The sequence below is a fragment of the Cherax quadricarinatus genome, chromosome 3 (genome assembly GCF_038502225.1).
Source record: "Cherax quadricarinatus isolate ZL_2023a chromosome 3, ASM3850222v1, whole genome shotgun sequence".
In the NCBI taxonomy this organism is placed as follows: domain Eukaryota; kingdom Metazoa; phylum Arthropoda; class Malacostraca; order Decapoda; family Parastacidae; genus Cherax; species Cherax quadricarinatus.
The window spans coordinates 20,590,548-20,614,562 of NC_091294.1; the positions used below are offsets into that span (position 1 = coordinate 20,590,548).

Here is a 24,015-nt window from a genome sequence, read left to right on the forward strand (position 1 = left end):
GCAGTCATGAATGGGTTGATGTTATTTATACAGTTATTACAGCATTGCAGTAGTCTGCATAATAGTAAATCTAATATTTTTTGTTTGAATAAAAATTCAAAATAGAAAGCAAGAGTAATATCAGAAGGGCCTGGAGACGTGACTGATGAACAAAGAAAACGTTATTTTAGAGCCAGGAATGTCTGCATTGTTCATTCTGGACCTTATATTGAAATTGTCATATTTTTTAGTTTTCGTGAAATTGGCCAAATTGCAAATTTCTGACCACATTATTAGGTAGTTGAAATCAGTAAATGGGCAGTTTCTTGTATTCAATCGATAGAAAAAATGAAGTTCTAAAGAAATAGCTATGAGTTTGGGTGACTGGAACAATGGAATTAGCCGAAAATAGGGCTCAAAGTGGGCGAAATCGCCGATTTGTAAACAGCGCCGAGGTCGCTAACTTCGCGAGAGCATAATTCCGTCAGTTTTCCATCAAATTTCGTTTTTTTTGGTGTCATTACAATCGGGAAAAGATTCTCTATCATTTCATAAGACAAAATAATTTTTTTTTTTTAAATTTTGCGACACCAGGAGACACCTCAGGATTGGGGGTTGCGACAGTCAAAGGGTTAAGACACATGCGCAACACCCGGACATCTCTATCGTAGACGCTTCGCCATCCAGCCAGCCACTGGATGGCGTAATGTCCACAACATAGACACCCAGACGCCGCATGTGTGTCTTAATTTCATCAGTGGTAGTAGTAGTAGTGGTAGTAGTGGTAGTAGTGGTAGTAGTAGTAGTAGTAGTAGTAGAAGAGGTAGTAGTAGTGGTAGAAGTGCGGCGTCTGGGTGTCTTTGTTGTGGACGTTTCGCCATCCAGTGGCTGGCTGGATGGCGAAGCATCTACGATAGAGATGTCCGGGTGTTGCGCATGTGTCTTAATTTCATCTTGTCGGTATTATATACCATTCTTGTACTAATACTACTACTACCACCACCTCTTCCTGCCTATATATAGCCGTCCTGCTCCACTTCTGGTTAGTGTGACTTTGTAAATGGTCCAAGTCGGACCGAAACGTCGTCGTAAGCTTCTCTCTTATGTGAGGGTTATTTGTGTATGGTTAATAGGTGTTGGTGGCATGAGACACCAGCCAAGACTGAGCGAGTGGCGATGCAAGCTAGCTACTGACTCCGCAGTTTCCGCAGTTTCCGAGACAAAGTGCTTTGTCATTCACCTCAAGGAACACGTCAAGTTCCTGTACACTTGTAAATATATAATAGAACATTACTAATATACAACATTTTTGCATATTTTTGTTGTAAACAACTATTGTAAACAAAATAATGAAAATATTAGTGTTTATTGTGTTCCATACAACAGTACCATATGGTATTGTACTGCATGGTACAATGTACCATATGGTACCATTGCATCATATGGTACCATTGTATATGGTACCATTGAATCATATGGTACCATTGTACCAAATAGTGTCAATGTACCATATGGTACCATTGTATCATATGGTACCATTGTATCATATGGTACCATTGAATCATATGGTACCATTGAATCATATGGCACCATTGTACCATATGGTACTATATGGTACCGTTGTATTCAACACAAAAACTGCACTAATATTTTCATCATTTTGTTTACAATAAACTTGTAAACAAGTTTTGTAAGCAATATAATGATAAACAAATTAGTGCAGTTATTGTGTTGAATACAATGAGTGTACACTTATACAATATACATTATATTGGTCTCACAGGCCACAAATGTTATTAGAAAAAGAAAAAAATAGAAAAGAAAAAAGTAAAAAAAAAAACAAAATAAAAAAAATGGGATTTTGCGGAAGTCACTGATGTTGCTGCCACCCGGTCATTTTGGGTCAACTTCCCACCGCTGTATCTCGGTAAGTACTGATCAGAAAACTTTTTTTTTTTATCTTATTACCTTCACAAAAATATACTCTAATTCTGTAAGAAAAAATAAATTTTTTTTTTTTTCAAAACTTCTTGGACACTGGAGCACCACTTCAGATTTTGGCCTTGGACCCTGAAGGGGTTAAATGTCAGCTACCAAACCTATATGAAATACATATGACATTTAAAGCACTCCAGAGCAATTATCATCAACAACATACCTTGTTCACAGAGTTTACTCATTTCTTAAGCTGTCACAAGAGACACTAAAAAATTTCTTTTGCACTTTTTCCATTCTTTTTTCTTCCTCTTTCTACAATAAATACTCACCTCTCACCCTACATTGGGACTACAAATATTTTAAGTAATGAATATACTGTATGTGTATTTTACTTTTCTTTTTTCTGTAATATACAAGAGTTACACACATACACAAATAACCCGCACATAGAAGAGAGGAGCTCACGACGACGTTTCGGTCTGACTTGGACCATTTACAAAGTCACACTGAGTTATGCAAATTAAAACTAAGTTATCAAGTTGGGGTTTCCTTTTTATTGTTTTCTGTTTTTCTTTCTAATATACGTACAGTGGAACCTCAAAAATCGAACTTAATCCGTTCCAGGAGCTAGTTCTATATTCGAAAAGTCTGAAATTCGAAGCAATATTTCCCGTAAGAAATAATGGAAATACAATTAATCCGTTTCAGAAACCCAAAAATATTCACACAAAAAATACATTTTATAGAGATTAATTACAGTTTTATATACAACAAATACTATAGTTTTTAATTATGTATAGTAATACATAAAAATTGGTGATGGCATTTGGAAGATAGGGAGGAGGAGAGAGTTGGGGTTAGTGTTTGGAAGGAGAATCCCCCTCCATGAGGACTTCAGGTAAAGCCCTCTCTGGGGTTACTTCCCTTCTCTGTCTTTTAATGCCACTAGGACCAGCTTGAGTCACTGGACCCGTCTCACAAAATAACTGTCCACAGACCTCCGTTTCTGGCGCCTCTAACATTTCCCTAAAATGGGACATGGTTCTGTCACTGAACGTGTTGCAAAGATGGCTTGTTTCAGCTTGCTCAGGGCGGTACTTCTGCCCAAACATTTGGACATCATTCCACTTGGCACAAATCTCCTTAATCTTTGAAGAAGGCACCTCATCCACTCCCTATATTAACACCTTTCGCAACATCAGCTTCCTTGATTTGTTCTTTCTTTGACAGGACAGAACCGATGGTCGACTTTTTTTTCCCATACATCCTGGCAAGCTCAACAAGTCTCACACCACTCTCACACTTATGTATTATTTCCTTCTTCACATCTATGGTGTTTTTCACTTTCTTTACCACAGGGGTACCACTAGCAAGTTTCTTTGGGCCCATGGCAGCTTATTTCACAGTCCCACAAGCACTAAACACAACGAAATAATCGTAAAATGCGTGAATGAGAGCACAGGTTAGTGTTCACTCATGCATAAACAAAGCTAGACTGCTCACGGCGCCTGCGCAGGGACGCGGACAGAGCGGGCGGCAGACAGGTCCCGTACCCGGCAGTCCGAAAATAGGCACGCGTTCGATAATAGGGACACAGTTTGTCCGAAAAAATGGTAATATTTTCTAAACGTTCAATATGCAATACGTTCGATTTTTGAGGTTCCACTGTATTTAATTTGACATTAGGCATCGTTACAAAGTGGGGGGAGCTATAGCAGAGGGAGAAGTGAATAGTAACTGATAGTTCTCCATCAAATTATTATAATAAAAAAGAAGCGCTAAGCCACAAGGGCTATACAGCACTGCAGGGTAGGGAAGGAAGCAAGGGTATTGGGCAGCGTAAGGGAGGAGGGATGATCAGTAGGTTACAGAAAACAGCGGGGCAGGGGATAGTGCGGGGGTAGAGGGTAGCAAGAGATTAAGGTAGAAAGGGCTGAAGGTATCAGAGTTTGTGAAGTCAGTCAGTTGTTGTCAAAAAGTCAATGAGAGAGTCCGGATGAAAGGTGGGTCCATCAGTGAGAAGGGAAGGTAAAGAGAGAGCAGCGGAGTGAAGATGTTGGAGGTAAATTCTGCATGCTCGTTGATAAAGTGGGCAGTCTAACAGAATGTGGCTGACTGATAATGGAACCTGACAGTTCTCACAGAGAGGAGCAGGGCGCCTCTCCATGAGATATCCATGAGTAAGACGAGTATGGCCAATGCGAAGACGGGAGAGAGTAGTCTCCCAACCTCAACACTTGTGACAAGAAGACGGCCAGTAACCCATACTTGGTTTAATAGATTGAAGTTTGTTACTGAGCAGAGTAGACCAACGTTGTTGCCAACGGGTGTGAAGGTGGGTGGCTATTACAGCAAAATAGTCCATAAATGGAATACCTCTATATGAAACTGGAGGGTCATGTACTGCTGACCACGCAGCAGTGTCTGCCTGTTCATTGCCCTGTACGTCAACATGACCAGGGACCCAACAAAAAACAATATCTTTATGCTTGGTAAAGATGTGGCATAGCCAAAGTTGGACACGGAGGACTAAGGGGCGAGGTGTATCAAATTTCTGTATAGCCTGTAAAGCACTAAGGGAGTCTGAGACAACCACAAATGATGACACAGACACAGATGCAATACGGATAAGTGCTGCAAGAATTGCATACAATTCAGCAGTAAAAATACTAGCCGAAGATAGTAAATGCCCTCGTACAACGCTGTCCGGAAACACTGCTGCGAATCCTATGCTGTCAGAAGATTTAGAGCCATCGTGTACACTGCAATGGCATGAGAATGAGAGTGGAAGTGGTCAAGAAAAAGAGAGCGGGAAGCGACCGTAGACAGTTGGGCTTTCGAGCAAGGGAGAGAGAAAGAACAGACTCGAACAGCTGCAACTTCCCAGGGGGATAGGGAAAAGTGAGATACTACATGAACATAGAAAGGTGGTAATTGAAGAGAAGACAAGAACGAATGTAGGCGAAGAGAGAAGGGACAGAGTAAACAGGGGTGGCGAACAAATAAAGAATGTCTACTAATATCAGTGACCATTCTATAAATGGAAGGATTGCGGAGATCATGAGAGCATACATAGTAGCGAAGGCAATGGGCATTATGGCGATCGGATAAGGATGGAACGTTCGCTTCCGCATAGAGGCTCTCAACAGGGGAAGAACGAAAAGCACGAAGGCATAAACGTAATCCTTGGTGATGAATGGGGTTAAGGCTAGAGAGAGTAGCAGGAGAGGCCGCTGAATAAATCTGGTCACCATAATCAAGTTTCGATAAAATGAGGGTGGAATGTAGGTGAAGGAGAGTTCGACGATCAGCTCCCATGAAAGATGAGCAAGGGTTTTAAGAAGGTTCAGTCGGCTGTGACAAGTTGCCTTCAGAGAGGTAATATGAGGTTTCCAGGATAGCCTATGGTCAAAGAGGGCACCCAGAAACCTGACTATCACGTTCAGGGATACGGGAGCCATAGAGGTACAAAGGATGATCGGAGATGACAGAGCGTCTAGTGAAAGTAATTTGGCGAGTTTTGGTACTGGAAAATTTAACCCCATGTGTGGTGGCCCAATTGGAAACATGGTCGACCGCATGCTGGAGAGAAACTGTAATGAGGTGACAGTCAGCGCCTGCACAGGCAATAGCGAAGTCATCAGCAGTTCACCATCAAAATCAAATCAAAATTTTATTTCTTTGCTAAGGTTACAATGTGTGTTTACATTACATAATTTGATTGGTACAAAATAGAGCCACTATCATGCCAAGGTATTTCAGGCAGACTTAACCTAATACTTAAAGACTACTCAAGTCTAGGCAAGTGAAGAGTGGTAGAATTCAATATTCAATATTTTACTTTATTATTAATATGAGGTAGTATAATTTATGATACATACATTTTTAAATTTGTAATTAAGTTTGTTTACTCTCTTATTAATATGACATAGTACAATTAATGATACAAAGATACATTTTTAACCCATTGACTGTCGCAGGCCCCTTTCTGAAACTGTCATTCTAGGTCGCAAAACATTCGAAAAAAAAAAAAAAATTTTTACCAAAATGTTAGGATTATTTTACTGAGTGTTCTAAGCCTAAAAGAATTTTTTTGCCATCAGTAATTACCGAGATATAGAGGCACAAAATTGACAGAAAATGAGAGGTGTATGGCAACAGCGGCGAATGCCGCCCACCCGGTATTCTTTTATTTACTCCAATTCGAAGGTTTCTTGTATTTTCCAATATTTTTCTTTTCTAAGTAACTTATGTGGTCTATGAGACCAATGTAAGATGCATTGTTCAAATATACACTCAGTTTACAACACAATAACTGAACAAACATTATCACTATTAGATTGTGTATAAAACTTGTTTACACAAACAATACAAAACATTGTTTATTACTATTGTTCCATAATATATATACATATGTACAGTCACTGAACACTTTCCTAGAACTGCTGCAGCTTGTGGATCTCTTTGAAACATGGGTATATGCAGAGTGGCACTTGACACTCCTCACACATAAAACAAGTGTCTCTGCATGTTTGTGGGCATTTTGTGGTATGTGCACATACAAAACGCCTCTTCTGAGCACTTTTCTTGAAAGCAGTAGGAGGCAGTTGTTTGGGGTAGTGATCACGAGGCCTCATACGAGATGGCATGTGTTGGTAATTTCGTGGGCGCTGGTCTATTCCAGGTGTTGCTCCTTGGTACTTGACGATTATTTGTCTGATGACAAACAAAATTCACCATATTTTGGTTTGTTGTTGGTCCTCAACTTGTGTATGTTATAAGCATTTAGCATGGAAATATCAAGAAGATGGAAAAAAAGTTTTATATACCACTTATAACTCTTGCGAACACAATCAGCAAACCCAATCTGCATGTTACATTTGTCAACTAAGCACATACTGAGGTTGTAGTCCATGACAGCTGCAGGTTTTAGAATGGGTTCATTGGTCTCTATTGTGCCTGTCAATGTGTGCCATTTTGTTTTGGTGAACTGATGTCAAGAATGTGACATCACGTTTGTCATGCCACCGAAATGCCATGATGTCATTGGCAGCAAAGGCTTGTACCTCACCTCTGCGATTGCCAGCGTCGAACCTTGACATATGCTTACGATTACCACGCACTCTGCCACACACATCTGTCAGGTTCACTCGCAAGAAATCACTGAGTATGGGGCTTGTGTACCAGTTATCAGTATATAATATGTGCCCCCTTACCAAGATATGGTTCCATCATTGTTTGTACCACATCACCAGAGATACCCAGTAACTTCCTGGTCTCTCTCAATGTATTAATGCCAGTGTACACAATGATATCCAAAACGAGACCACTTTTGCAATCACACAGTACAAATAATTTTATACCAAAGCATTTCCTCTTGGTTGGTATGTACTGCTTGAATGAGTCTTCCTTTGAATAAAATCAAAGACTCATCAATAACAAGTTTCCTGAAGGGATCAAAATACATGCAACACTTTTGTTTCAGGTACATAAACACAAATCTGATCTTATGTAACCTGTCGCTTCTGTCAAGCCTTGTTTTGTCTGAAAAGTGTAACGTATGTAACATTATCAAAAAACGATTTACTCCTATAATGTCACTAAAACCTGGGGTTGAAATGAGGCGTTCTGTTGACCAGTGTGGGGTGACAGTGTACTTATAACACATGTGGCATGAGCATTATTCTGGCAAAGAACAGGTACATCTCTGCCACAGTTGTGTCCTTCCACTGGTGTAGCCATGATCTTTGTGAAAGAATTGTATGCCACGGTGTTTTGGTTTCCCTGACAATGATGTCAAGCAGGGGTTCATCAAAGAATAACTGAAAGCATTCTAGTTCAGTGGCATTGTTCCCAAGTGTACACGATGGCTGTATTCCAGTGTTTCATCAAAGTTATGGGGATTGGGAATAAAATTGTCACCTTGCTGCCAATCCCAGATGCAGTCTGCTGATGGGTTCTGGATATTGAAACATGGTTGTGGTTGTGGTTGTGGTTGTTGTGGGAGTGTGAGGGTGGGTAAGGCTGGTTGTAGTTGTGCAGAGACAGCAGCATTGGTAGTAGCATGGCCCAGTGCTGGTGCCAAATGACTCATGCCACCGCCAACATCACCACCACCACCACCTACCCCACACACATTACACATCCCCATTGTAACAATATCATCATCTTCACTGTCAGGTCATGGTGTAGGGCCACGGGATGTACTCCCAGATTTACTCCTTTGCATTGGAAGGGCATAAGGCACACTACCAGAACGCATGCTGCGTCGAACAAACTGCCGTTTCACTGGCAAATATTCCCCTTCACTGTTGCTACTCGAGCTTCTGTCAATAACTTTGAAATCACTATCATTATCACTTTCACTGCTCAGAGTTGAGTCCTGTAAATGGGGAAATATTTTCATTTTTCATCCTGGTACAGGTGAATGTGAATGAGATGTGCCAACACCAGAGGTGGACAGTTGTGGGTCATCGGGGTTTTCATCACTAATTACGTAATTCTGGGCACTGCTTTCGGTCACACCCTCTCCAAAACCATGAAATTCACTTTCACTGGCACTTCCATCACTGTTAGAACTATCATTTGGGAACAGTAGACCTCCAATATGCCGCAAGGCATGGTGAAAATCGACTACCAAGATGGCATTCCCACAATGCACCACTGAGTCCCAGATTTTTCACAGGGTGCACACCCACCACTGATACCCATTCTCTCTCATGTAGGACTACCAGCTTTCTCCCACTCGATTTGAAGCCACAAGAATTTACGTGTATAAATACGTCCGAAACAGAGGCGCGTTAGACGTATATATATGACCAAAACAGCCAAAGGGTAAGTTTGTAATAATGGGCAATAGTTAACCCTTCCAGGGTCCAGAGCACAAATTTCAAAGTGCGCACCAGGGTCCAAGAAGTTTCAAAAAAAAAAAAAATTTTTATTTTTTCTTATGAAATGGTAGAGAATCTTTCTGAAGGTAATAAAACAAAAAATAATGAAATTTGATGGAAAATTGACAAAATTATGCTCTCGCGAATTTTTATGTGTCAGCGATATTTATGCATCGGCGATTTTGCCGAATTTGATTCCCATTTTAGGCCAATTACATTATTCCAGTCGACCAAGTTCTTAGCTATTTCACTAGTATTACTTCTATTCCATCGATTGAGCACAAGAAATCGGCAAGTCAACTGTTTCAACTACAAAATAAGAGTTTGGAAATTGATAATTTGGCCAATTTAATGTAAAGTTCAAAATATTCTAATTTCAAAATAGGGTCCAGAATAAACAATGCAGGTATTCCTGGCACTAGACTAACATTTCCTCTGTTCATCAGTTATGTTTTCAGGCTTTACAAATTCATTCCATTTTGATTTTTTATTCACGTAGTGAATTTTTATTCAAACCAAAAAAATTGAACATTTCTGCTACTTTGAGCTCAGTTTCAAGCAATTTCCATTACTAAAACCAATCAACACATTCTCTATTTCTGTAATATATCTTCCAATCTATCAAATGAGACCAAGAAATTGCAAATACAGCTATAAAAAGCACACAAAAAACACTGCAAATTCGAAGTTTTAATCGAAAATTACAGTTTCAGTTTTTCTTTCATTATGCACTGTATGTTGCAGGATTTGTTTTATGTGGTGCACACATACCACACAGATGTATTCTCTCATATCTAGGCCAAAATTTACCGCTCACAGCTTATCAGAGAGAGCTGAGCTCATGGCGTAGATCTACGGTTTGGACCCTCAACGTATAGCTGTAGATCTACGGCACAGACCCTGAAAGGTTTAAGGAATAATAAAATATTTGTAAGAGTTGCTTTAAATTTGGTTAGAGTTTAGCATAGTGTGGGTATGATTGCAGCAGTGGGCACAGTTCCGCTAACCGCTAATTTGCAGAACTAACTTTTTGTTTAGTGGATTAGTATTTTCGCTAACTGCAAACCGTTAGCAGATAAATTAGCTTCTGCTAAATAAAGTTCCACTAACTTTGAGTTGGCTAAAAAAAAATTCATGCATTGTTGGTGGTCAGAAAGCAATGCCTTTTCAATGGCGCATGTGTTTGTTCCTGTCTGTTGTGGACGTTTCTCCAACAGTCAGTCAGACACAGTATTGGCTGGCTATGTGTAAAAGTGACTTGTCAATGCAGCAGCAGCATCTGAGCAGCACTGTTATAGTCTTAGTGTCAGTGATCACTGGGATGTGTTGTCACTTATTGTCATGAACAGGGGAGATGTGTCTGTTCCACCTGAGGGTGTTGTTGAGTCTGCAGCAGCTGTGGCTGAAGCAGAGGCAGCTCAGGCTGAGGGCCAGGAGTCACAGAACCCGTGGCCCCACCTGGATGACTATTTTGTCCTCAAGTCAAGGGATATGAAGAACACAAATATTTTGTACTTCTTGTGTGTCACGTGCCAGCCCAAGAAGACCATAATCAAGGGACAGGCAGTGAGCCTCTGCAACTTGAAGTCGCATGTTAAGAGGAAACACCCATTGCATGCCATCAAGTTTGAGGAGAGAATCAAGGCCAGATCTTCCCATAGAAAACATGGGCAATCTTTTTGTGGCAGCGCCACTAGCACGAGCAGCAGCCAGTCGTCACAGCCGCCTGTAGAGAGCGCATGCCAGACCACAACTGGCAAAGCATTTGTTTTTTGGCATTAGCGTCCATCAGTCTGTGGTGAACGCAAAGGTTGTGGACCTATTTGTCTGCAACATGCTACGGCTGCATGTAGCGGAATCCCCCACCTTTGTCAGCTTGATCAAGACGCTGAACCCCAGCAAGGCATCGGTGTCCAGCCGCACCATGGGCAGGAGGATTTTGGTCAGCCATGAACAGCTGGAGGAGTTTCTTGTAAGGTATTCATGAGTTATAAGCATTCATTAACCCTTTGACTGTTTCGGTCGTAAATATACATCTTACGAGTGACCGTTTTTGAAGTATATTCAGTGGTCCATCGTTTTTTGTAATTAATCCGTTCCTGGAGCCGTTACTATAAATGAAATTTACAATTTGCGAATCAATTTTCCCCACAAGAAATAATGTAAATACAATTAATCCGTTCCTGACGCCCAGAAGTATTAAAACAAATTTTTTTTATATGTAATATACATGTAGTACATAACACTTACCTTTATTGGAGATTCTTCTTTGTGTATGGGAGACTGGAGGAGGAGAGAGATTGGATTGTTTACAGTTTGGAAGGGGAATCCCCTTCCAGCAACACCTCAGGTACCAATTGCTTCTCTGGGGGTTGCTTCTCTTCTCTGTTTCTTAATGCCACTTGGACCACCTTGAGAGTCACTGGAGTCCTGTCTCGCAAAGTAACTGTGGATAGAGCTCTGTTTCTGGCGTCTTTTTAACACTTCCCTAAAATGGCCCAAGACTTTGTCACTGTACATATTTCTCACCTTCTTTACTACAGGCTTGGCACTAGGAGCTTTCTTTGGAGCCATGGTAGCTTATTTAGTACTTGCAAGCACTAAAATGAGTGGATTATGAAATATTTCGTAGGAGCACTTGAGGGGACCTTCACTCACTGGTAAACAATGCCAGACTGGCTGGGTAGGGAGGCCGCCCCGGCTCACACCGTGCATACGCGTCCCGGACAAACTACTATTCGCGAGCCAACCTATGAAAAGTGAGTCCATGTTTATACGAAAATACCCCTATGATTGGCGAAATTTACAATTGCCGAGAACTACGAAAAGCGAGGGACCACTGTATACTCAAATTCTAGCGGCTTCAAATCAAGCAGGCCCACATGTGAGAGAATGGGTCTGTGTGGTCAGTGTGCACCATATAAAAAAAATCCTGCAGCACACAGTGCATGAGAAAAAAAAACTCCAACCGTTTTTTTTTTTATTAAAATGCTGAATTTGTGGTCTATTTTCGTATAGTATTTAACATAAGAACATAAGAATGGAGTAACACTGCAGAAGGCCTACTGGCCCATGCTAGGCAGGTCCTTATCAAAACAACCTCTACCTAAAGTTACCCAAGAAATAACTCCCGTACCCAATGACACCGATCAAACCCAGCCCCTCCCACTCGTATATTTGTCCAATCTCTTCTTAAAGCTACCCAAGGTCCTAGCCTCGATCACCCTACTGGGAAGACTGTTCCACGCATCTACAACTCTGTTAGAAAACCAGTACTTACCTATGTCCTTTCTAAATCTAAATTTATCCAACTTAAATCTATTTGTATTTCTGGTTCTTACCTGGTTCGGCATCCTCAGCACTTTATTAATATCTCCCTTGTTTATGCCCGTCATCCACTAATACACTTCAATGATATCTCCCCTCATTTTATGCCTCTCCAGAGAGTGGAGATTTAAGGCTTTAAGTCTATCTTCATATGGGAGGTTCCTTACACAGTAAATCATTTTAGTCATTCTTCTCTGTATGTTCTCTAATGAGTATGTCCATCCTGTAGTAAGGGGACCAAAACTGAGCAGCGTAATCCAAATGAGGCCTCACTAGTGATGTATAGAGCTGTAAAATAACTTTTGGACTTCTGTTACTTATACTTCTTGAGATCAATCCAAGTAATCTGTTGGCCTTGTTGCGCACACTAAGGCACTGCTGTCTTGGCTTTAGACTTCTGCTTACCATGACTCCCAAGTCTTTTTCACTTTTTCATTTATGGTTGTATTCTCATTTTCTTGGTCTCATTTAATAGAATGGAAAACATATTATAGAAATAAAGGTGATTTTGATTGGTTTTACTATGAAAAGAACCTTGAAATGGAGCTCAAATTAGGGGAAATGTTTCATTTTTGCTGATGTTCAGAAGTAAACAAATGATGTCATTTTCCAATAAATGTCCAAGTAGCCATTCTAATATGCAGTCATGAATGGGTTGACAAAATTTATACAATTATTACAATACTGCAGTAGTCTGTATAACAGTAAATCTTCTATTTTTTGTTTGAATAAAAATTCAAAATAGAAAGCAAGAGTAATATCAGATGGGCCTGGAGACATGACTGATGAACAAAGAAAATGTTATTTTAGAGCCAGGAATGTCTGCATTGTTCATTCTGGACCCTATTTTGAAATTGTCACATTTTTTAATTTTCATGAAATCGGCAGTTTCTTGTACTCAATCGATAGAAAAAATGGAGTTCTATAGAAATAGCTATGAGTTTGGTCAACTGGAACAATGGAATTAGCCGAAAACAGGGCTCAAAGTGGGCGAAATTGCAGATTCGTAAATTTCGCCGAGGTCGCTAACTTTGTGAGAGCGTAATTCTGTCAGTTTTCCATCAAATTTCATTCTTTTCATGTCATTACAATTGGGAAAAGATTCTCTATCATTTCATAAGGAAAATTTTTTTTTTTTTTTTTGTGTGTGTGGGGGGGGGGGGGGGGATTTTGCAACACCAGCAGACACCTCAGGATTTGGGGTTGCGACAGTCAAGGGGTTAAACTACTACTATAGCTTTTTTTATATTTTCTTAATTTTCTTGGGTATTGCAAGTTATGACAGTTTCTCAGTGTTGTAAAGTAACCAAGTAAAACAACCCGAGTACTGTACTTGAGTAACTTTTCTCGGTGTTTACTTTTCAAAAATTACTGATGATGAAACAAGTAACATATCATCAGATTGTAGTGAAATAAAAGAACATAAGAAAGGAGGAACACTGCAGTAGGCATGTTGGCCCTTATCATACTAGGCAGGTCATTAACAAATCCAACCCACTAACAGAGTAAATGCTACCCAAGCAATAAGCTTTGACAATTCTATTTACTCATGTGCAAGTCACAGTCAAATCCAACCCCTCTCACTCGTGTATTTATCCAACCTAAATTTGAAACTACCCAAGGTCCTAGCTTCAACAACCCTACTAGGCAGACTGTTCCACTCATCACTACCGTATTTCCAAACCAATACTTTCCTATATCCTTTCTAAATCTAAATTTATCTAATTTTAATCCATTATTACAGGTTCTCAATGGAGAGATATACTCAATACCTTATTTATATCCCCTTTATTAATATCCATCTTCCACTTAAGAACATAAGAATGGAGGAACACTGCAGAAGGCCTACTGGCCCACACAAGGCAGGTCCCAACCAAAACAACCCTTACTCAAAGCTTCCCATGAATATCCTCCCGTACCCAATGACACCAATCAAACCCAGCCCCTCCCATTCATACATTTGTCCAATCTCTTTTTAAAGCAACCTAAGGTCCTAGCCTCGATCACCCTACTCGGGACATTGTTCCACGCAGCCACAACTTTGTTAGAAAATCAGTACTGACCTATGTCCTATCCAAATCTAAATTTACATTAAAACATAAAGGAGGAACACTGCAGCAGGCCTGTTGGCCCATACTAGGCAGGTCCTTTACAATCCTTCCCACTAACAAAATATTTGCCCAAGCCAATTTTCAATGCTATGAAAGTCTCACTCAAATCCAGCCCCCCTCACTTGTGTATTATCTAACCTAAATTTGAAACAATCCAACGTTTTAGCTTCAATAACCCTACTAGGTAGACTGTTCCACTCATCAACCACCCTATTTCCAAACCAATACAGTGGACCCTCGCCTAACGAACGCATCGCATAAAGTTAAATCCGCCTAGAGATACATTTTAACGCAAAAATTTTGCCTCAGCTAGCGCTAAAAAACTCACTCAATGCGATTCATTCGAGACGCGTACATGTGCGGCCTGAGCCCGCCTCACTTGTTCCGTGGGTGCCAGTGTTTACAAGCCAGCCACCGCGGTCGCTTCCAAGCATACAATGGGAACATTTCATATTATCACAGCCTTTTTAGTGATTGCACCTGCAAAGTAAGTCACCATGGGCCCCAAGAAAGCTTCTAGTGCCAACCCTACAGCAAAAAGGGTGAGAATTACTATGGATATGAAGAAAGAGATCATTGCTAAGTATAAAAGTGGAGTGTGTGTCTCCGAGCTGGCCAGGTTGTACACAAAACCCCAATCAACCATCGCTACCATTGTGGCCAGGAAAACGGCAATCAAGGAAGCTGTTCTTGCAAAAGGTGCAACTTTGTTTTCGAAACAGAGATCACAAGTGATAGAAGATGTTGAGAGACTGTTATTGGTGGATAAACTAAAAACAGATAGCAGGAGATATCATCTCTCAAGCGATCATATGTGAAAAGGCTAGGAAGTTGCATGACGATTTAATTAGAAAAATGTCTGCAACTAGTGGTGATGTGAGTGAATTTAAGGCCAGCAAAGGTTGGTTTGAGAGATTTAAGAATCGTAGTGGCGTACATAGTGTGATAAGGCATGGTGAGGCTGCCAGTTCAGACCACAAAGCAGCTGAAAAATATGTGCAGGAATTCAAGGAGTACATAGTGAAGGACTGAAACCTGAACAAGTGTTTAATTGTGACGAAACAGGCCTGTTTTGGAAGAAAATGCCAAGCAGGACCTACATTACTCAGGAGGAAAAGGCACTCCCAGGACATAAGCCTATGAAAGACAGGCTTACTCTGTTGATGTGTGTCAATGCTAATGGTGATTGCAAAGTGAAGCCTTCATTGGTGTATCACTCAAACTCCTAGTGTGTTCAGGAAAAACAATGTCCTCAAGGCTAATTTGTGTGTGCTGTGGAGGACAAACATTAAGGCATGGGTCACTAGGGGCTTTTTCTATGACTGGTTACACCATGCATTTGCCCCCACTGTGAAAAATTACCTAACTGAAAAGAAATTAGACCTTAAGTGTCTCATGGTATTAGACAATGCTCCTGGTCATCCTTCAGACATGGCAGAGCGACTTTCTGCGGAAATGAGCTTCATTAAGGTCAAGTTTTTGCCTCCTAATACCACTCCTCTCCTGCAGCCCATGGACCAGCAGGTCATTTCCAACTTCAAGAAACTGTACACAAAAGCTATGTTTGACAGGTGCTTTGTAGTGATCTCAGAAACTCATTTGACTCTAAGAGAGTTTTGGAGAGATCACTTTAGCATCCTCAATTGTGTAAACATTATAGGTAAGGATTGGGAGGAAGTGACTAAGAGGACCTTGAACTCTGCTTGGAAGAAACTGTGGCCAGAATGTGTAGACAAAAGGGATTTTGAAGGGTTTGAGGCTAACCCTGGGAATCCTATGCCAGTTGAGGAATCCATTGTGGCATTGGGGAAGTCCTTGGGGTTGGAGCTTAGTGGGGAGGATGTGGAAGAGTTGGTGGAGGAGGACAATGAAGAACTAACCACTGATGAACTGCTAGATCATCTTCAACAGCAAGAAGCCACACCTGAGGAAACTGCTTTGGAGGAGGGGATAGAGAAATTGAAGAAGTTGCCTACTTCAAAGATGAAGGAAATGTGTGCAATGTGGCTTAAAGTGCAAACCTTTTTTGATGAAAACCACCCTCACACAGCTATTGCAAGCTGTGCTGGTGACTATTACACTGACAATGTTGTGAAACACTTTAGGAATGTCAAAGGAATGGGAGGTACAGGCCTCTATGGACAGATATGTTGTGCGACAGAGGTCCAGTGACTCTCAAGCTGGTCCTAGTGGCATTAAAAGAAGAAGGGAAGTAACCCCAGAAAAGGACTTGCCACCTTAAGTCCTAATGGACGAGGATTCCCCTTCTAAACATTAACACCATCCACAGTCTCCCCTCCTCCCATCCCATCAATCATCACCAGATCTTCAATAAAGGTAAGTGTCATGTAACTGTGCATGTCTTCTTCAGTTTGTGTGTATTAAAATTAATATTTCATGTGGTAAAAATTTTTTTTTGTTCATACTTTGGGGTGTCAGGAACGAATTAATTTGATTTCCATTATTTCTTATGGGGAAAATTAATTCGCCTAACAAAAATTTCGCCTAACGTTGAGCTCTCAGGAACAGATTAATAGCGTTAGGCGAGGGTCCACTGTACTTTCTTATATCCTTTCGAAATCTAAACTTATCCAATTTGAATCTATTATTGCGGGTTCTTTCTTGAAGGGATATCATCAAAACCTTATTTATATTCCCTTTGTTAATACCCATCTTCCACTTACACATTTCGATCATGTCTCCCCTCATTCCTCGTCTTACAAGTGAATGTAGTTTAAGAGTCTTCACTCGTTCTTTGTATGGAAGATTTCTAATGCTATGTATTAATTTGGTCATTCTACGCTGGACGTTTTCTAGCGAATTTATATCCATTTTGTAATATGGAGATCAGAACTGAGCTGTGTAATCTAGGCGAGGCCTTACTAATGATGTATAAAGCTGTAAAATAGCCACTGGACTTCTGTTGTTCACACTTCTTGATATAAATCCCAGTAATCTGTTTGTCTTATTACGTACGCTTAGGCACTGCTGTCTTGGTTTAAGGCTGCTGCTTACCATAACTCCCAAATCCTTTTTACAATCTGTATGGCTAAGTTCTACGTTATTTAACTGATAAGTACTAGGGTTACAGATACTCCCGAGCTTCAGAACCTTGCATTTATCTATATTGAACTGCATCTGCCACTTTTCTGACCAGGAATTGAGTTTGTCTAAATCCTCCTGAAGTTCCGTGATATCTACGTTTGAATCAATTGTCCTACCTATCTTTGTGTCATTGGCGAATTTGCTCATTTCACTAGTAATTCCCTCATCAAGATCATTGATATATACATGCATTATAAACAACAACGGGTCCAAGACTGATCCCTGTGGAACGTGGAGCCATGAATCGATCCATGATAGCACTTTCCCCCAATGCCATGAGCTGCCACTTTCTTTAACAGTCTTTGGTGTGGAACTCTATCAAAAGCCTTACTAAAATCTAAGTAAATAATACCAAATTCTTTATCGTGATCAACAGCCTCAAAAGCTCTACTGAAGAAAGTTAATAAATTGTTTAGACAAGAACGGCCTCTCGTGAATCCATGCTGAGTATCATTAATCAGATTATGCTTATCCAGATGGCTTCTTATAGTCTCAGCTATAATTGACTAGCAATTTGCCTACAATTGAGGTCAGACTTATTGGGCAGTAATTTGACGGTAACGACTTATCCCGTTTTAAAAATAGGAATTACATTAGCCACCTTCCACATATCAGACACTACACCTGTTTGAAGGGATAAATTAAAAATATTAGTTAATGGTTCACAGAGCTCCATTTTGCATTCCTTAAGAACCCTTGAAAAAAAGCTCATCAGGTCCCGGCAACTTATTTTGCTTCAGTCGGTCTATTTGTTTCATAACCATTCACTAGTGACTGTGATGTTACATAATTCATCTTCTTCAGGCCCACTATAAAAATGAATTACCAGGATATTGTTAGTGTCTTCCTGTGTAAAAACCGAGAGAAAATAATTATTTAAAATCGAGCACATTTCATTCTCTTTGTCAGTAAGACGACCATAGTTATTTTTAAGGGGACCTATCTTATCTCTAACTTTTGTTCTGTATACCTGGAAAAAAATTTTTGGGTTAGTTTTCGAATCCCTGGCAACTTTAATTTCATGGTCCCGTTTAGCTTTTCTTATCCCCTTTATAACGTCCCTCTTAATGTCAATATACTGATTCATAAGATGACTCTCATGTCTTGTGATACACCTACAAATTCCTTTCTTATGCCCTAAAAGATATTTGAGTCAATTTTTCATCCATTTTGGATCATTTCTGTTTGATCTAATTTCTTTATATGGGATAAATGTTCTTTGGGCAGCATGCATAGTGTTCAGAAAACTGTCATATTGATAGCTCTCCTCGTTACCCCAGTCAACAGGTAAGTGTTCTCTAAGCCCATCGTAATCTGCTAAGCGAAAATCTGGGACTGTTACTGAGTTATCCCTACTATCATACTTCCATTCAATGCTAAATGTAATTGATTTGGGGTCGCTAGCACCAATTTCCTCTGAAATTTCTACATTATTAACATGGGATTCCATGTTTGCCAGAACTAAGTCAAGCAGGTTATTTCCCCTTGTAGGTTCTGTCACAAACTGCTTCAAAAAACAATCCTGAACTACTTCTAAAAAGTCGTTAGATTCTAAATTCCCAGTTAGAAAATTTCAATTAACCCTTTCAGGGTCCAAGGCCCAAATCTGGAGTCACGCACCAGTGTCCAAGAATTTAAAAAAAAAAAAAATTTTATTTTTTCTTATGAAATCGTAGAGAATCTTTTTGTGAACGTAATAAAACAAAAAGTACGAAATTTGGTGGAAAATTGACGAAATTATGCTCTCGCGAATTTTGATGTGTCAGCGATATTTACGAATCGGCGATTTTGCCGACTTTGACTCCCATTTTAGGCCAATTACATTATTCCAATCAACCAAATTCTTAGCTATTTCACTAGTATTACTTCTATTCTATCGATTGAGCACAAGAAATCGCCAAGTCAACCGTTTCAACTACAAAATAAAGTGATCGGAAATTGTTAATTTGGCCAATTTAACACAAAGTTCAAAAGATTCCAATTTCAAAATAGGGTCCAGAATGAACAATGTAGGCATTCCTGGCACTAAACTAACATTTCCTCTGTTCATTAGTTATGTTTTGAGGCTTTACAAATAAATTCCATTTTGATTTTTTATTCACATAATGAATTTTTATTCACACCAAAAAATAGAAGATTTACTGTTATGCAATACTGTAGTAATTGTATAAATATCATCACCATATTTGTGAATGTATATTAGACCCACCAGCTGACGTGTATTAGACGTGTGAGGTCGTTTGTTTACTCTTGAATATCGGCAAAAATTTAACATTTATGCTACTTTGAGCTCAGTTTCAAGCCATTTCCAGTGCTAAAACCAATCAAAGTCATCTCTATTTCTGTAATATGTCTTCCATTCTATCAAATGAGACCAAGAAATCGCAAATACAACTATAAAAAACATACGAAAAAACACTGCAAAGTTGCTGTTTTAATCGAAAAATCATGATTTAATTTTTTTTCTCTCATTATACACAGTGTGCTGCAGGATCTGTTTTATGTGGTGCACACATACCACATAGATGTATTCTCTCATATCTAGGCCCAAATGTACCACTCACAGTTTATCAGAGTGAGCTGAGCTCATGGCATAGATCTACGGTTTGGACCCTGAACGTAAAACCGTAGATCTACGGGACGGACCCTGAAAGGGTTAAGCATCCCAGAGTGATAAAATGTATATACAGTTCACTCATTACTTACCTTAAAATATAGGGTGAGATGAGTAGTATTTATTGTAAAAAATCAAGTGTGGTATGTATGGTAGTCAGCCGGGCTACCATACCAGGCCAACCCACCCACACATATTCCATGAAATTTAAGCATCCCAGAGCGATAAAATGTATATACAGTTCACTCATTACTTACCTTAAAATATTTGTAGTCTTAATGTAGGGTCAGGAGTAAGTAAATGAGATAAAACGAATAAATGAGAGAGAGAAAGAATGAGTGCATGAGAGAGGACAGGCGCAGAGTTATGTAAACAAACCAGGCAAAGGTAAGTTTTGTAAACGAAGTGTACACGTCTGGTTTGTGTACAAGTTACATTGTGTACAGGTTGTCTCTACATTGATACGGTAGAATAAAGAAAGAAGAACACTCCCATTCTCATGTAACATCATTTTGAGAAGAAATGATGCTCTGAGTGAAGGCAATGGAAATAAGTCACTCTGACTTTTTTGGGTTATCCTAGGTTCTCTACACATATGTTATGTATGATAATCTATGTAACTGTATTTGTGTATACCTGAATTAACTTACTTACATACATACGAAAGGAATAATTTTCTACAGTTACCCCCAGTAACACATTTTCTCTTATGTTAGATTAGAGAAAATGTTATTCTTGGCATCACTTGTACAAGTTATCTGGCTATGACATCTCATATTTATGTTTATTTATTCTATTGTAGGGTGTATTTATCATCTTTTTATGTTATGTATCGTGTTTATTATATAATTTTGAAAAAATATCATGGATGCATTAATGAAAATGTGTATATTAACGTAATATACAACATTTAATAAGACTCGGTGATTATTATTATTATTATTATTAGCATTTCTAATATGGCGTCACTTGTGCAAGTCGTCTGCTACCACATCTCATATTTATGTTTATTTATTCTATTGTGGGGTGTATTTATCATCTTTTTATGTTATGTATCGTGTTTATTATATAATTTTGAAAAAATATCAAAGATGGATTAATGAAAATGTGTATTTAACGTAATATACGACATTTAAATGAGACGATGATTATCATCATCATTACTAATATGACGTCTGGAGACATAAGACACTCTTACTGATTTTAATGTGTACCTGCATGCCAGCACAGTATGTAAGTTTATTTAAGTACAGGTATACATAAGTATAATTATCAGAGTATATATAAAATATGAAATAACTTTTAAAAACATTTGAAATTTTGGAGTTTCCAGACAAAATGGAGAGACTTAGTGCTTACTGAGCTCAAGAAGAATGTAAACAAACAAGGTGGGGCGCGGTGACCGTATTAGAAAGTCAGGTGGGGGGAGCCGTATAGCGAGTTTTGGTCATAATTTGAAATGACCATATTAGCGGAATGCCGTAAAGTGAAACGCCGTAAAGCGGGGCCTTCCTGTATGTGACATTCAGCAGGCAAGTCCCTATTTTTCATATTAAACCACGTCTTAGTTATGGCAAAAACATCAATGTTACCCGCACTTGCAACTAATCTCAATTCATCCATCTTATTTCTCACACTACAACTATTAGCATGATATAATTTCAGAAACCCTCCTGTCTCTTTTTTCTTCCTGCTGATTGCTGTTCCACCACTATGCCTGTTACTCTCCTTATCACCTAATGCCATTGGTTTTCTTATGTTCACCAATAACTCTTCCTCATTCTGCCTATGACTGGTTTCCTTAAAACTCATACTATCGCTTCACTCAGAATACGTTGAATTTCCACGAAATCCCATACCACTATCTATTTCTAGTTTCAAGACCTAGCTGCCCCCTCCACTGCATTGGCCAGTGCTCCCACCCTAAACCTAGATAAGTGAACCCCATCCCTGGCATACATGTCAATTCTGCCATAGAAGAGATCCCAATTGTCAATGAATGTTACTGTATTTTCCTTACAGTATTTGTCCAGCCAGCAATCGACAACAATTGCCCTGGACAACCATTCATTTCCAACTCCTCTCCTTGGCAAAATACCACATATGACAGGGTTCCCACCCTTCCTCCTAATTAACTCTATTACTGACCTATACCTGCTAATCAGGTCCTCACTCCTATGTCTGCCAACATCGTTGCCTCCAGCACAGACATATAACAGGATTGCTCCCATTACCTCTCATAATGTCATCCAGACGGCTAACAATATCCTTCATCTCAGCCCCAGGAAAACACACACACTGCCTCCTACTCCTATCCTTCAAGCAGAATACCCTATCCATGTACCCAATCTGGCTATCCCCAACAACGTTTTTACCTTCCTTGGCATCGTCCGTCGTGATGTTCCCAGTAGTCGACTCACATTCATCCGGCAGCACTACACCTTCACTTGTGGAATTCGTCAAGACGTTCTCAATGGTTTTCGTTGGGGTTTCTAGGGATGTCTCACTCACGTCTGCCAATGCTTCCTTGGTGCTCGTTGTGGCATTCCCAGTAGAACACCCACATTCATGAAGCAGCACCGAAAATGGGTTGGAAGTTTCCACAGTAGTCTTCTGGTTCCCCGTTGTTTCTGCCTCTCCAACAGTCTTCTTGATCCTCAGCTTGGTTCCATGTTGCCCGGCCACTGACCAAGTTCCCCTCTTAACCTGGGGACTCACAACAGGAGCATTACTACGAATCCTCTTGTGCTCCTCCGTTAATCGCCGTATCTCCAGCTTAGCAACCCTAAGCTCTTCTTTGAGCTGCTGGTAAAGTTGCTCAAGAGAGGGCATCCTGGTTCAGATTCACAGAGAGCACACAAACAGGTCTTCACAGAGCTAAGTACACGTCACCACTGAGCTATGTACACGTCACCACTGAGCTAAGTACACGTCACCACTGAGCTAAGTACACGTCACCACTCGAGCTAAGTACACTTCACCTAGTTTATAGCTTCGAGGGTTATTTTTATTCCCAAGGACTAGTACTTTACACTTGTCCACACTGAACTTCATCTGCCATTTTTCACACCAAGACATTAATGTGTTCAAATTCTCCTGGAGTTCATTGAAATCCTCCTCAGAATGAATCATATGAGTCATGAGCAAATTTGCTCATGTCACTTGTAATTCCTTCATCAAGGTTAATATAAATTATGAATAACAGAGGGCCCAAAACTGATCCTTGTGGAATGCCACTAGTGACTAATCCCCGTTCAGATTTGACGCCATTAATGGAAACTCTCTGCTTTCTATTGGTAAGCCATGCCTCTATCCATGCTAGAACTTTACCTCCTATACAATGAGCTGCCACTTTTCTTAAGAGTCTCTTGTGAGGTACTCTATTGAAGGCTTTACTAAAATCCAAATAAACAATATCATATTCTTTATCACTGTCTACTGCCTCAAATGTTCTACTGAAGAACGTCAGTAAATTTGTCAGGCAGGAACGACCTCTCGTGAACTCATGCTGAGATTCATTTATCAAATTATGCTCTTCACGGTGACTTCTAAGCATGTCAGCTATAATTGATTCTAGTAACTTGCCCACTATAGATGTCGGGCTTATTGGACAGCAATTTGAAGAAATAGACTTATCCCCTGATTTGAATATAGGAACCACATTAGCCAGCTTCCACAACTCTGGCACAACACTGGTAAGGATGGATGCATTAAACACACTCGTTAACCCTTTCAGGGTCCAAGGCCCAAATCTGGAGTCACGCACCAGTGTCCAAGAATTTAAAAAAAAAAAATGTTATTTTTTCTTATGAAATCGTAGAGAATCTTTTTGTGAAGGTAATAAAACAAAAAGTACGAAATTTGGTGGAAAATTGACGAAATTATGCTCTCGCGAATTTTGATGTGTCAGCGATATTTACGAATCGGCGATTTTGCAGACTTTGACTCCCATTTTAGGCCAATTACATTATTCCAATCAACCAAATTCTTAGCTATTTCACTAGTATTACTTCTATTCTATCGATTGAGCACAAGAAATCGCCAAGTCAAC

The 24,015-nt window shown here is 39.7% G+C and overlaps 1 pseudogene; it reads left to right on the top strand.

Annotated features, from left to right (window-relative positions):
- Positions 1-9,315: 9,315 nt before the first annotated feature.
- Positions 9,316-10,794, top strand: LOC138853840 (uncharacterized; annotated as a pseudogene).
- The last annotated feature ends 13,221 nt before the right edge of the window (positions 10,795-24,015 follow it).